Consider the following 15,034-nt stretch of genomic DNA (forward strand, 5'->3'; position numbering starts at 1 on the left):
GGCACCAGTTGATTTAAAAAATAATGTTTTCCACCGGAGTACCTCTTTAAGACAATGATTCAACTGAATGCAGGGATATGCCACCTTTTCCCAGTTTCCTGCATCAGCTAAAGGTGGTTGTGGTCTAGACAATTGCTGAGAATCGACCAGGTGTGGATGAGGGATGTAGTATAATCTGCCTTATTACAGCAACTCTGCAGCAACAGGTCATATTCTCCCTGCCGTCTATAGAGACTTGCCGTAAGGAGGCTTCATGCCTTCAGATGGCCGTCAGCACAAACCACAGGGTCACATCAAGCTGTGTATAGTAATTTTGTGACAGGGAGCTAGCCGATCATTTCAGCTTTATGCATTACAGGAGGGTTAGACTCCACTAGAAGGGGTGGGGGTGGGGGGGGGGGGGGGGGGGGCAAATATATATATATTTTTTTCTACAAAAATTCACACTCTAAATAGGTAGGCTGAAGATTTGTGTGGACAAGTGTAGAAGCAGCACGCTTCACAATTTATAGGGAGGCTGGTAGAGACAACTGGCATCCGCAGTCCAGATTTGGACCACTGTCCGCTAGTTGAGGAGCCTTGTAGTAGAGGAAACTTCAATAAGTAAAAGGCGTTTAGCAACTAAGTTGCCTTTTATTTCTTTAAGGGTGCGTTCACACGCTATTACTAGCAGCAGGTTTCACGCTGCGGGAAACCTGCTGTGAGTTACGCTACCATTGATTTGAATGGGTCCACAGACAGTCTGCAATAGTGTCAGATTTAACTCAATGGTAGCGTAAAACAGTAAAAAAAAAACAAAAACTACATTTATCTTCAGTATTTTAAGGCCATGTCCACCGTTTTATGTCCCTTATTAACTGAAATTGAAAGTAAAATACAAACTTGAAAATGACTTTATGCTTTTATCTTCCTATTCTTTGCTAGCACTCAGGTGTGAACCTTTTTTGTTAATATGTAAATAAAGCTTAAGTGCCCAGGGGGCATTTCCCAGCATGGCAGGAGCCCAGGGTTAGCCAGATAATCTTCACTTATTCACCACCTTCATGCCTTCTTGCAATCCCTCCTCTTTGGCAACTATTTAAGGGGTATTCCAGGATATTTTTTTTTATTTGACTGTGCTACAGGGGCTGCAAAATGTAGTATAGTGCATAATATAGTGTCTGTACCTGTGTTTCATGGCTGGTCTTTCAAATCTTATGTTATCATTGCCCAGATGTTCATGTTTAGCAACATACAAAATAAGTGCTATCTCAACTTTTCTCAGGTTGCAGTGCGGCCCGTGACATAACATCACTAGCCAGATGTTGAAAGAGAGCCTGTCTGAGTTACAATGGGTAAAGAGAGACCGCTGGGTGGAAGTGAGATCATTCTCCACAGGGTTGCAGCACAGCACAGAATGCAAGGCAGCTCAGGTGCGCTGCAATGGGTAGGGTGACTGATGTGTGGGAGGGAGAAAATAGCCTCATATTTACAGACAATTTATCCTGGCACTGTAGTTAGAGGGAGGGAACTCCAACAGGAAATTGCCTTTTCACAAAAAGAAAGCTGTAGCATCATTATAGTGGATTCACAACACCATTTAGCCCCACGACAAGCAAAGATCCTTACAAAGCATGACAATTATTGTCTGGCAGGTAAGTACTAAAATCATTTTATAAATGGATAACCCCTTTAAGCTTATTCACCAAATGGAGACGGTAAATAAGAGAAGATGAGCTGGCTAACCCTGGACTCTGGCCATGTTAGGGAACGCCCCTGAGCACTTGAGCCTTATAAAAAGCTGGGCTTATTTTTACCCCTGTATAGCTGCTGACAAGTTCACTTTAATAACAATGTTTTCTATTAAGTATTACAAATATGTTTTTTTTTTCATTGTACATTATTATATGCTACATGTTTTGATTGTGGTTTTATTATATATGGCATATGTATATTTAAATATTTTTTTTAAATAAACTTTGTTAAACTTATTAAACAATAGACTCTATTAAGGTAATCACTGTCAAGAAGCATCTACAGTAGTGTTTTTCAACCAGGGTGCCTGATTGTTGTGACAAAGTTTTTTGTTATTTTTTTTGTTACTGTTGATAACTACACATTTTTCCAAACGTTTCCATGTTATAACAATGTTATATGGCAGCAGCTGTGCTGTAACATCTTAATATTCACACACACACCTTCCTAATAAATGTGGACACCTCCCAATAAATGTGTTCCAGAGTAAAGAAATTTATTCTGTAGAATGTGTGCAGGTTCAGCAAAATATGTGTAATTCATGGCTATTTTACATAATTAACCTGGCACAAACTACATTTTCTTTAAAGACTGCAGCCACCTTTCTTATTACTTGCGAAATTTGGTAAGTGATAAGAAATTATGCAATATTACTTGCAAAAACCTGGCATAAACTAATTAATACATGTGGATCTATATGGGGAGAGTTAGGAAAACCTGTGCAGAGGAAAAGTTGACCAGTTGCCCTTAGCAACCAATATGATTAAGCACCCACTCTTTTTAAGCACTGCAATGGACACAGACCGTGATCACCACTTGCTCTGCTAGAGGCTACCGCACACACAGCACTGCTGACAGACAGCCTCCCACAGTGCACTGTATATTTTTATATATCAGTATATACTATACACAGGAAGTAGGCTATCTGTCTGGGGCAGCACTTAAAGGGACTAGGGCATGGGCAGCCCTGTAGTTCCTGACACAAACAAGGCCTATGTCAGTTGTTACTGATGCCACTCAAATTATAAATGTAAATTACACAAAAGAGTATACATACAATGTGTCGCATCAGTAAGTACACCCCTCAGATATTTGTAAATATATTATTCTATCTTTTCATGTGATAACACTGAAGAAATGGTACTCTGTTACAATGTAAAGTAGTGAGTGCACAGCCTGTATAACAGTGTTTATTGTTGCTATCCCCTGAAAATAACTCAACACACCTTGGCTACAAAAGTGAGTAAACCCCTTAGTGAAAATGTTTAAACTGGGCCCAAGGAGCCAATTTCCCTCCTCATTGTCACATGACTCGTAAGTGTTACAACGTCTCAGGTGTGAATGGGGACCAAATGTTAAATTTGTTGTTTTTACCCTCACACTTTTCAATAATGGTCACTGGAAGTTCATCACGTCACCTCATGGCATAGAACTCTCTGAGGATCTGAAAGCCAGGGCTATAAGAAGATTGCTAAGACCTTGAAACTGAGCTGTAGCATTTTGGGTAAGATAATACAGAGGTTTCACAGGACAGGTTATTCTCAGAACAGAAGTTTAGTGCACATGCTCAGCATCATATGCAGAGGTTGTATTTGGTAAATAGGCATATGAGTGCTGCCAGCATTGCTGCAGAGGTTGAAGGGGTGGGGATCAGTCTGTCTTAGACCATACATCGCACACTGCATCAAATTGGTTTGCATGACTGACATCCCCGAAGGAAGCCTCTGCTAAAGATGAAGCACAAGAGAGCCCACAAACAGTTTGTAAAAGACAAGCAGACTAAGGACTGAAGGACTTATTTTGTTCAGATGGTATCAAGCATGTGTGGCGGCAACTAGGTGAGAAGTACAAAGACAAATGTTTCTTGCCTACAGTCAAGTGTGATGATCTGTGCCTACTGCTGGCACTGGAGAGCTAGATACTAAAGCAGAGCATGATCCCCTCCCTTAAGAGACTGGGCTGCAGTACAGTATTCCAAAAGGATAATGACCCCAAACACACCTCCAGGACGACCACTACCTTGCTAAAGAAGCTGAGGGTAAAGGTGACAAAGCATGTCTCCAGACCTAAATCTCATTGAGCATATGTGGGGCATCCTTAACGACACAGGACATAAATGTACGTCCTGGTGTAGTGGTACCTTACTTATATACATGACCGCGAGCAACGGGGACCCACCGATAATGGCAGACATCAGCGATCGCGCTGAGGTCCGCCATTAACCTCTCAGATGCCGTGCTCAATACAGATCACGGCATCTGCAGCAGTGCGGTCGGTAAAATGGATGATCAGATCGGCCGCCGCGGGGCTCTGGTCATTCATAATGGCGGACGGAGGTCCTCTCACCTGTTTTCGTCCATCTCCTGGGGTCTTCTGCTCTGGTCTGAAATAGAGCAGACCAGAGCAGAAGATCGTCGATAGCACTGATCAGTGCTATGCCCTATGCATTGCACTGAACAGCATTAGCAATCAAATGATTACTATAAATAGTCCCCTATTGAGACATTAAAAGTGTAAAAAATAATAAGTAAAATAAATTACAAAAATATTTTTAAAAAATTGAAAAATACCCTCCCCCAATAAAAATGTAAACTAACTAAAATGTCCAAACTATCAAAATATAATGTTATTGATCCCATACGGTAAACTGCGAAAATTAAAAAAAATAATCCAAAATAGTCCAAAATTGCTGCTTTTTTTTTGTCACATCATATTCCAAAAAAAAAATGTAAATTAAGAGTTTCATATATGCAAATGTGATATCAATAAAAAGTATGGATCCCGGCGCAAAAAAATTGCCCCCCGCTTATATGGAAAAAATAAAAAGTTATAAGTCTGTAAAAATAGAGGGATTTCAAATGTACTAATTTGGTTAAAAAGTTTGAGATTTTTTTAAAGTGGTACAATAATAGAAAAGTGTATAATCATGGGTATCATTTTAATCGTATTGAACCACACAATAAAGAAGAAATGTAATTATTACCGAAAATTGTACAGGTGAAAACAAAACCTTCCAAAATTTGCAAAATTGCGGTTTTCTTTTCAATTTCCCCACAAAAATAGTTTTTTTTGGTTGCACCATACATTTTATCGTAAAATGAGTGATGTCATTACAAAGGACAACTGGTGCAAAAAACTAGCCCTGATACTCGTCTGTGGATGAAAATATAAAATGAAATATGATTTTTAGATGGTGTGGAGGAAAAAACTAAAATAAAATTGTCTGTGTCCCTCCGCCGGCTCCCCCGATATGCCGCGGTGTCCCCGCGCCATATTGGGTCGGTCCCGGCGGCTATCAACAGCTGGTACCCGTGGCTAATACAGGACATCACCGATCGCTGTGATGCCCTGTATTAACCCTTAAGACGCGGCGATCAAAGCTGACCGCTGCGTCTGAAGTGAAAGTGAAAGTATCCCGGCTGCTCAGTCGGGCTGTTCGGGACGTCGCGGTGTCCCAAACAGCTTACAGGACACCAGGAGGGCCCTTACCTGCCTCCTCGGTGTCCGATCGACGAATGACTGCTCCGTGCCTGAGATCCAGGCAGGAGCAGTCAAGCGCCGATAACACTGATCACAGGCGTGTTAATACATGCCTGTGATCAGCATGAGAGATCAGTGTGTGCAGTGTTATAGGTCCCTATGGGACCTATAACACTGCAAAAAAATAAGTAAAAAAAAAGTGTTATTAAAGGTCATTTAACCCCTTCCCTAAAAAAAGTTTGAATCACCCCCTTTTCCCATAAAAAATAAAACAGTGTAAACAAAAAAAGAAAATAAACATATGTGGTATCACCACGTCCGTAAATGTCCGAACTATAAAAATATAACATTAATTAAACCACACGGTCAATGGCGTATGCGCAAAAAAAGCGTATTTTTGGTCACTTTTTATACCATTAAAAAATGAATAAAAAGTGATCAAAAAGTCTGATCAAAACAAAAATCATACCAATAAAAACAACAGATCACGGTGCAAAATATGAGTCCTCATACCGCCCTGTACGTGGAAAAATTAAAAAGTTATAGGGGTCAGAAGAGGACATTTTTAAACGTATAAATTTTCCTGCATGTAGTTATGATTTTTTCCAGAAGTACGACAAAATTAAACCCTTTATAAGTAGGGTATCATTTTAACCGTATGGACCTACAGAATAATGATAAGGTGTAATTTTTACCGAAATATGCACTGCGTAGAAATGGAAGCCCCCAAAAGTTACAAAATTGTGTTTTTTCTTCGATTTTGTCGCAAAATGATTTTCTTTTCCATTTCGCCGTGAATTTTTGCGTAAAATGACTAATGTCACTGCAAAGTAGAATTGGTGATGCAAAAAATAAGCCATAATATGGGTTATGATTTTTAAAAGGTAAGGAGGAAAAAACGAAAGTGGAAAAACTGAAAAATCCTGAGTCCTTAAAGGGTTAAAGGGGTACTCCGTTGGAAAACTTTTTTGTTAAATCAACTGGTGCCAGAAAATTAAACAGATTTGTAAATTACTTCTATTAAAAAATCGTAATCTTACCAGTACTTATTAGCTGCTGAATACTACAGAGGAAATTATTTTCTTTTTGGAACACAGTGCTCTCTGCTGACATCTCTGTCCATTTTAGGAACTGTCAGAGCAGCATATGTTTGCTTTGAGGATTTTCTCCTACTCTGGACAGTTCTTAAAATGGACAGAGATGTCAGCAGAAAGCTCTGTGTTCCAAAAAGAAAATAATTTCCTCTGTAGTATTAAGCAGCTAATATGTACTGGAAGGATTAAGATGTTTTAATAGAAGTAATTTACAAACCCCTTTAACTTTCTGGCACCAGTTGATTTAAAAAAAAAAAAAAAGTTTTCCACCGGGTGCCCTTTTAAGGCCAAAATGGTCTGTGTTTTTAAGAGGATTAAAGGGGAACTCCAGTGAAAACAAGTGGGAAAACAAATGTTTTAAAATCAACTGGTGCCAGAAAGTTAAACAGATTTGTAAATTACTTCTATTTCAAAATCTTAATCCTTCCAGTACTTATCAGCTGCTGTATACTACAGATATACTACAGAGAAAAGTGTGCAGTTCTTTCCAGTCTGACAACAGTGCTCTCTGCTGACACCTCTGTCCGTGTCAGCAGAGAGCACTGTGGTCAGACTGGATAGGAATTCACAAATTTCTCGGAAGTATGTGTGTAGTATACAGCAGCTGATAAGTACTGGAAGGATTAAGATTTTTAAATAGAAGTAATTTCCAAATCTGTATAACTTTCTGGCACCAGTTGATTTGAAAACAATTGTTTTCCACTTGTTGCCACTGGAGTTACCCTTTAACCCCTTAAGGACGCAGGGTTTTTCAGTTTTTCACTTTCGTTTTTTCCTCCTTACCTTTTAAAAATCATAATCCTATAAAAATTTCCACCTAAAAATCCATATTATGGCTTATTTTTTGCATCACCAATTCTTCTTTGCAGTGACATTAGTCATTTTACCCAACAATTCACGGCGAAACGGAAAAAAAATCATTGTGCAACAAAATCGAAGAAAAAACACCATTTTGTAAATTTTGGGGGCTTCCATTTCCACGCAGTGCATATTTCGATAAAAATTACACCTTATCATTATTCTGTAGGTCCATACGGTTAAAATGATACCCTACTTATATAGGTTTAATTTTGTCGTACTTCTGGAAAAAATCATAACTACATGCAGGAAAATTTATACGTTTAAAAATGTACAGGGTGGTATGAGGGCTCATTTTTTGTGCCGTGATCTGTTGTTTTTATCGGTACCATTTTTGTTTTCATAGGACTTTTTGTTCACTTTTTATGAATTTTTTAATGGTATAAAAAGTGACAAAAAATACTCTTTTTGGGACTTTGGAATTTTTTTACGTGTATGACATTGACCGTCCGGTTTAATTAATGATATATTTTTATAGTTCGGACATTTACGCACGTGGCGATACCACATATGTTTATTTTTATTTTTATTTACACTGTTTTATTTTTTTATGGGAAAAGGGGGGTGATTCAAACTTTTTTTAGGGAAGGGGTTAAATGACCTTTATTAACACTTTTTTTTAACTTTTTTTTTGCAGTGTTATAGCTCCCATAGGGACCTATAACACTGCATACACTGATCTCTTACACAGATCACTGGTGTGTATTAACATGCCTGCGATCAGTGTTATCGGCGCTTGACTGCTCCTGACTGGATCTCAGGCACGAAGCAGTCATTCGCTGATCGAACACCAAGGAGGCCCTCCCGGTGTCCTGTAAGCTGTTTGGGACGCCGCGATTTCACTGCGGCTGTCCCGAACAGCCCGACTGAGCAGCCGGGATACTTTCACTTCAGATGCGGCGGTCAGCTTTGATCGCCGCATCTGAAGGGTTAATACAGGGCATCACCGCGATCGGTGATGTCCTGTATTAGCCGCGGGTCCCGGCTGGGACCAACCCAATATGACTGCGTGACCCTGCGGCATATCGCGGGAGCCGGCGGAGGACGTAAATATACGTCCCTCGTCGTTAAGGGGTTAAGGATGCCCCATCTATGCTCCATGGGCTCAATGTTTTCCACCTGGAGTTCCCCTTTAAGCGAAAGGTTGGGAAACACAAGGTCTCCACATCCACCAGCTCTGATGGTGTCCTATAGGAGTAGAAGAGGACTCCAGTGGCAACCTGTGAAGCTCTAGTAAACTTAAGGCAGTACTGGAAAATAATGGTGGCCTCAAAAATATTGACATTTTGGACCAAATTTGCACATTTCCACTTAGGGGTGTACTCACACTGTTAAGTGCACAGGATGTGCACTCTCTACTTTACATTGGATCAGAGTGTCATTTCCTCAGTGTTGTCACATGAAAACATATAATCAGAGAAATGAGAAGCAACTTGCAGAGTCTTGTACCAACAAAGATGTCTAAATATGCCTGCAAAGGGTCCAAATTTTTAACCTGTTCGACACCATCAAGTATCCATCTTTTATCCGAGACTATGCAATTTGCTCCTCATCGCTCTGGTTCCTCTAATTAAATCCTGGCTCGGAGAACACAACTGGATATAGGCTGCGTCCAAAGCATTAGATTACATGCTGGATATGGTGTTGTGCCCTCACAGGCAAACGTGAGCGGAACATCATTAATATACCACATCATCCCTTAACCTTGGTAACGGCACTTAAAGGGCCCCTCTGCTCTATTTTCCTTTTGTTTATATGCTGGTGAATGAACAGATATCATAAAATATTTGTATATAAAATAGGAGTAGTGTACTCACCTATGTGAGATACTGTCATTTTTATTGAAGTTACCAAGTAATATAACTTTATTAAAGCAAAATATCTAGAATACCCCTATCCTAACCCTCCCATTAGAGGAAATATGAATGTTTAGCCGTGACAATTATTCATGTGTATGGGGAGGTCACCCTATGGCTATTTAAAGTATATGGCTACCTTAAGATGATAAATGTCTGATCAATCAATTTTTATTGCAGTTTTAAAAACATAAACAGGCAAGCACATAAAATCAAGGATGACAAATGTCATGGCGCCCCATGAGTAGAAGTGATCTCTTGTTAAGAGTTTTTAAACTAGAAACGGTAAGAGTTTGGCTTTATCTTTTTTAATCATGGTGTATGCTTGATGATTACCCCTGCAGGACACATTTTACAGGGGTACTTTGGTGGAAAAAAAAAATTTCAAATCAACTGGTGCCGGAAAGTTAAACTTCTATTAAAAATCTTAATCCTTCCAGTACTTATCAGTTTCTGTATGCTCCAGAGGAAGTTGTATAGTTCCTTTCTGTCTGACCACAGTGCTCTCTGCTGAAATCTCTGTCTATGTCAAGAACTGTCCATAGTGAGTGTGCCGTCTGCAAAGTCACCAAGAACGGGCACAAGGACGCCAGAGCACCCCTCCATTCCATCCAGAGTGAAAGGCCTAACCAGTTGGTCCCGTTAGACCATGTCAAGTTGTCTCCTACCTGGTCCAGGTACACTTATGCTCTTACCATGGTGGATCACTACTCCGAGTCAGTTGTCGTAGTGCCAAACAGCCAAAACCACGGCCCAGATGTTCTACTCTCATTGGGTGCAAATCCTTGGGTGTCCAGAGTCTGTCCTAACGGATCGAGGAACAACCTTCGAGGCCCAGTTCTTCCAGGAGCTGAGTCGGTTTCATACCTGCAAGAAACTCCGGACTACCCTCAAGGGAATGGGCTCTGTGAGCGCATCAATCAAGTTTTTATCCACATGCTGCGAGCTGCATCATTGTCAAAGCGTGAAGAGTGGCCCCAGTTGGTCCCGTTAGACCATGTCAAGTTGTCTCCTACCTGGTCCAGGTACACTTATGCTCTTACCATGGTGGATCACTACTCCGAGTCAGTTGTCGTAGTGCCAAACAGCCAAAACCACGGCCCAGATGTTCTACTCTCATTGGGTGCAAATCCTTGGGTGTCCAGAGTCTGTCCTAACGGATCGAGGAACAACCTTCGAGGCCCAGTTCTTCCAGGAGCTGAGTCGGTTTCATACCTGCAAGAAACTCCGGACTACCCTCAAGGGAATGGGCTCTGTGAGCGCATCAATCAAGTTTTTATCCACATGCTGCGAGCTGCATCATTGTCAAAGCGTGAAGAGTGGCCCCAGTTGTTACCTGAATTACTGGAAATTTACAATAACACAGTTCACTGTTCTACGGGCTACACCCCGTTCTACTTGATGATGGGTCAACACAGACAACAGCCAAAAGACCGGATGTTTGGACTACAAGTTCCCTTCAACAACTCTCCATCCATCCATGGATGTCCCCATGTTCTCTCCCAGCCAGCCTGCAATCTTCGGTATCATGCCATCTCAGGGGCTGGTGCAACCAACTCTAGTCACCCCACCGGCTCCAGTCCTGTCACCTTTGGCACCAGTCTACCTTCCGGTCTCCATGTCTACTGTATCCTTGCCAGCCAGTCCGAGTCCAGATAGTCCAGAATCGGCTCCAACTCTGGAAATGGAGGCCTATATCCCTCGAGGCGTGCCAAGAGCTCCCGAAGAGGGACGTGTTCCTGAAACCCAAGAGGGGGTGCTGCGTAGGTAACAACGGTCCACGCAAAGTCAAATACCAGCCAGATACAAAGATTAAAGTTTAATACAGAGTAAAGTCGTGTACTACACATAGTCATAAGTACACATAAAGTCGTGTACACATGTCTCATGTACATTAGGGCTGTAGCACTCACCACAACACAGTCCATACAAATGTCTTATATGTCTAATGGGATTTTTCTTGTGTCCACATGCTCAAGATACTTTGCTGGCCAGAAGGTATTCCAGTTCCCACAAACGCACGTAATTCACAAGTCAGAGGTAACAAAAATAAATAAATGTCTAGCATAAGAAAATATCTAGCATAAAAATAACTAGTGTTCTTTGGAGAAGTGTGTAATGCCAAGAAACCTCAGTAGCCAAGGCATTGGGCAGAAAGCCTCCGGCAACCCAATCCACCAGTGTTATGTCTTAGTAATGTATAAAGTGTTATTATGCATAGTCAAATGTCATTAAATGTATAGTCATACTCTATAAGTCATGTCATACCATAGTCATAGGTATGTTGTCATTATTATACATGATCCTTGTTCTCCAGTAAACCTTATTCTCTGTTATACAAATCTACCAGAACATGTATGGACATTGATACAGAGATTCTATCTTGTGTTATCAGTTCTTGTCAACAAAACAGCCTGGAAATGGACGTTGGATACAATGCTCCATGACTGCATGTGGCCCCACGGCCGTTTCGCTCCTCAAAGCTTTCCAGGACAGACATCGAGGGCGGCTTTACTTAAGTAGGGGGGTTTGTGATGTCCCAGTACAGTATATCATTCGACAGTCCTATCAGCTTGATTCCCAGTACGTCCTCAGGGCTCACCTGCAGTGTTCTCTCATAATGTTATTAGTTGTACTTTGAATGTAAAGGACCTTTGATATGGTGATGTGGTTGTTAGTCACATGATAATGGTTGTCACATGTTAAAGTCACATGTTTTTTTACCCAGAGAGCACCAGGTGACCAGATGACCCACATCTGGCCTAGCTGTAAAGACTGTACCAGCTGTCTACCTCAGTAAAGCTACCGTTACTTCGCCACATGTGCTTACCTGACTGTACTGAGTGTATATGTGTCTCTGTATGAGCGTACATGTATACCTGATTGTACTATGCATGTATGTGCAGGTGTCTCAGTACTGAGAGTATGTCTGTACCTGACTGTACTAAGTGTGCGTGTGTCTCTGTACTAAGCATGTGTGTACCTGACTGTACCAACATATGTGTGTACCTTTGTGTGCATGTGTCTCTACTGAGCATGCATTTCTTAGTGTCTTTGTACTGTGTGTACATGTAACACCTGACTGTACAGAGCGTGCATGTGTCTCTGTACTGAGCATACCTGTGTACCTGACTATACTGAGAGTGTATCCCTTACTGTACTAAGCATACATGTGTACCTGTCTGTATTGAACATGCATGTGTGTCTCAGTACATGCATGTGTGTCTCAGTACAGTCAGGTGCACACATACGCTTAGTAGAATCTGCATGTGTCTCTGTACTGAGTGTGGGTGTGTCCCTGACTATGTCTATCCCTTACGGGGTCACTGCAGACTGACTGTAGGGGGAGATGTTTACACTGGACTGTTAATTAGGGATGTCCCGATACCGTTACTAGTATCAGTATTGGGGCCGATATCCGGCATTTGCATGGTATCAGGGACTCGTTTAATGTCCCCAATACATTGTCCGATACCTGCTGCATTGTGGCCCGGCTCCGCTGCCCTGTTTTTCCGTCCGCATCAGGGCGTCCCATGTTGGAGCATATGACACACACGTAACTCCACCTCCACCCCTGCGCCCAGCGTAACGCTACAGAGGAAGCAGAGTGACGTGTATGTCACATGCTCCTCCATAGGATGTCATGATGCGGAGGGGACAAAGAGAGAATGGGGCAGCGGAGCGGCAACACCCGAGGATAGTCGCAGGTGAGCGCTGTCTACAAGGGGGATTGCTGTCTACAAGGGGGGGGGGGTCTGCTGTCTGCAATGGGGACAAGAGGGAGTGCTTTCTACAAGGGGGGCCTGCTGTCTACAAGGGGGGGCCTGCTGTCTACAAGCGGGGGCTGCTGTCCACAAGGGGGGAGCTGCTATCTACAAGGGTGGGCTGCTCTCTACAAGGGGGGCATGCTGTCTACAAGGGGGGGCCTGATATCGACAAAGGGGGGCCTGCTGTCTACAAGGGGGCAGGCACTGTCTACAAGGGGGGCCTTCCTTCTACAATGGGACAAGAGGGGGGGCACTGTCTACAAGGGAGGGCTGCGGTCAACAGGGGGGCTGCTACTAATGTCTGCAGGGGGTGCTGCTGTCTACAGGGGGCTGTTGCTTATGTCTGCAACTATCTATACTACCTACAAGGGGATACTGCCTAATATTAAATACAATCTTATAGCAGAATCACCTGCACTGACTTCAATTTAACTTCAATTTACATACAGTGAAGTGACCTGGTTTCTACCGCTGCTCACCATGTGAACGTCAGCACAATCGCCAAAGCAAATTCCCTGTTCTGTCCAATGGAGAAGAGAGAAATCTTGGCTCATGCTACAGCAGCCACCTCATTGCACACAACAAGAACCCACATATCAGCATGGTAAGCAGTGCCAGAAACCAAGTCACCCTGCTGTCAGATTCCCTTTAAAATAAAAGTACTCGTACTTGGTATTGTCGAGTACTAGAATTAAAGTACTGGTATTTGTACTCGGTCTTAAAAAAAAATGGTATCAGGACATCCCTACTGTTAACCATGGAACAGATCTGATAAAAGGTCATTCACTGGTATTGCAATATGCTGCAGATTTTTTACCTGGAAAATCTATAGCAGATTCTTCCTATGTGAATATACCATTAATCATTATCAGCTGTACTTTACCACTGTTTAGTCACCAACAAGATGGCGTGGCACAGTGGAATTTCTCCCCCTCCTCTTGCACAGACACAAGAAGAAGGGAGGTGTGAGGTCACCAGCAGGGAGACAAAAAGTTTAATGATTATTTTTCATATTTTCTGACAAGTGAAAAAAATTATTAAGATTTCCAAAAGTATTCAAAAAATGTAAACAAATGTATTTAACCACTAATGAAAAAAATAATAATAATTTGGTGACACATTTCCTTTAAGGAGAAATATGTTCCATATGTCCACAGCGTAGAAATTAGACTTGTGCACTAGAAAAATTTTCGTTTAATTTCGTTTCGTTTTTTCGTTTTGGAAAAAAATTTCGGTTCGGCAATATTTTCGGTTTTGATTTTTCGGATACATTCGGTATTCGGGTATTCGTGTTGTTTTTTCGGATACATTCGGTATTCGGGTACATTCGGTAAATCTTTAGTCTTTTTTTGGACTTTAGCGATCCTAATAAATAATGGAGATACCTTTTTTATTAAAATTTCGCAGGGTATCATAAAAAAATCATAATAAAAAAGATACAGTGGTGATGGAAAAAATTGTATCTAACGAAATGTATCTTTTTTATTATGAAATGTTTATTCATTTTTAATCAGGGATCAATTTATGTGAGCGGGTAAAGCACTAAAAATGTAGCCGACAATAATGAAAATGTAGTGTGTGCGTGTTTTTCACTTTTTTTAAAAACATTTTTTAGGTAGTACTACTACTCCCAGCATGGAACACACTCTTCCATGATGGGAGTAGTAGTTACCTGTACTAATTGACAGATTGCAGGGGTCCCTTGCAATCCTCTTGTATAATGTATAGATGCGCCGGCTGCTCTTCTATGGTCCCCTGCACTCACATATATATACACATATTCATATTTCCCGCAGAGCTGTGATTGGCCAGATGGTTCCAGCCAATCACAGCTCTCTGTGAGAAATAGAAATATGTGTATATATACGGCCGTGCAGGGGACCATAGGAGAGCAGCCGCCGCATTCATACATTATACTGGAGGATCGCAGCGGGCGTCAGGAGTGATACCCGCAGTGATCTTCCCTTTACTACAAGTACTACTACTCCCAACATGGAGCACACTCTGCTCCATGCTGGGAGCTGTAGTACCTGTATTAATAGACAGATCGCAGCGGGTGTCAGAAGTTACACTCGCTGCGATATGTCTATTAATGCAGGTACTACAGCTCCCAGCATGGAGCAGAGTGTGCAGAGTGTGCTCCATGTTGGGAGTATTAGTACCTGTAGTAAGGGACAGATCCCAGGGATGTCACTCCTCCTGACACCGCTGCGATCCTCCTGATGTGAATGTCGGGATCAGCTGT

This window comes from Hyla sarda, chromosome 1, assembly GCF_029499605.1.
Source record: "Hyla sarda isolate aHylSar1 chromosome 1, aHylSar1.hap1, whole genome shotgun sequence".
NCBI lineage: Eukaryota > Metazoa > Chordata > Amphibia > Anura > Hylidae > Hyla > Hyla sarda.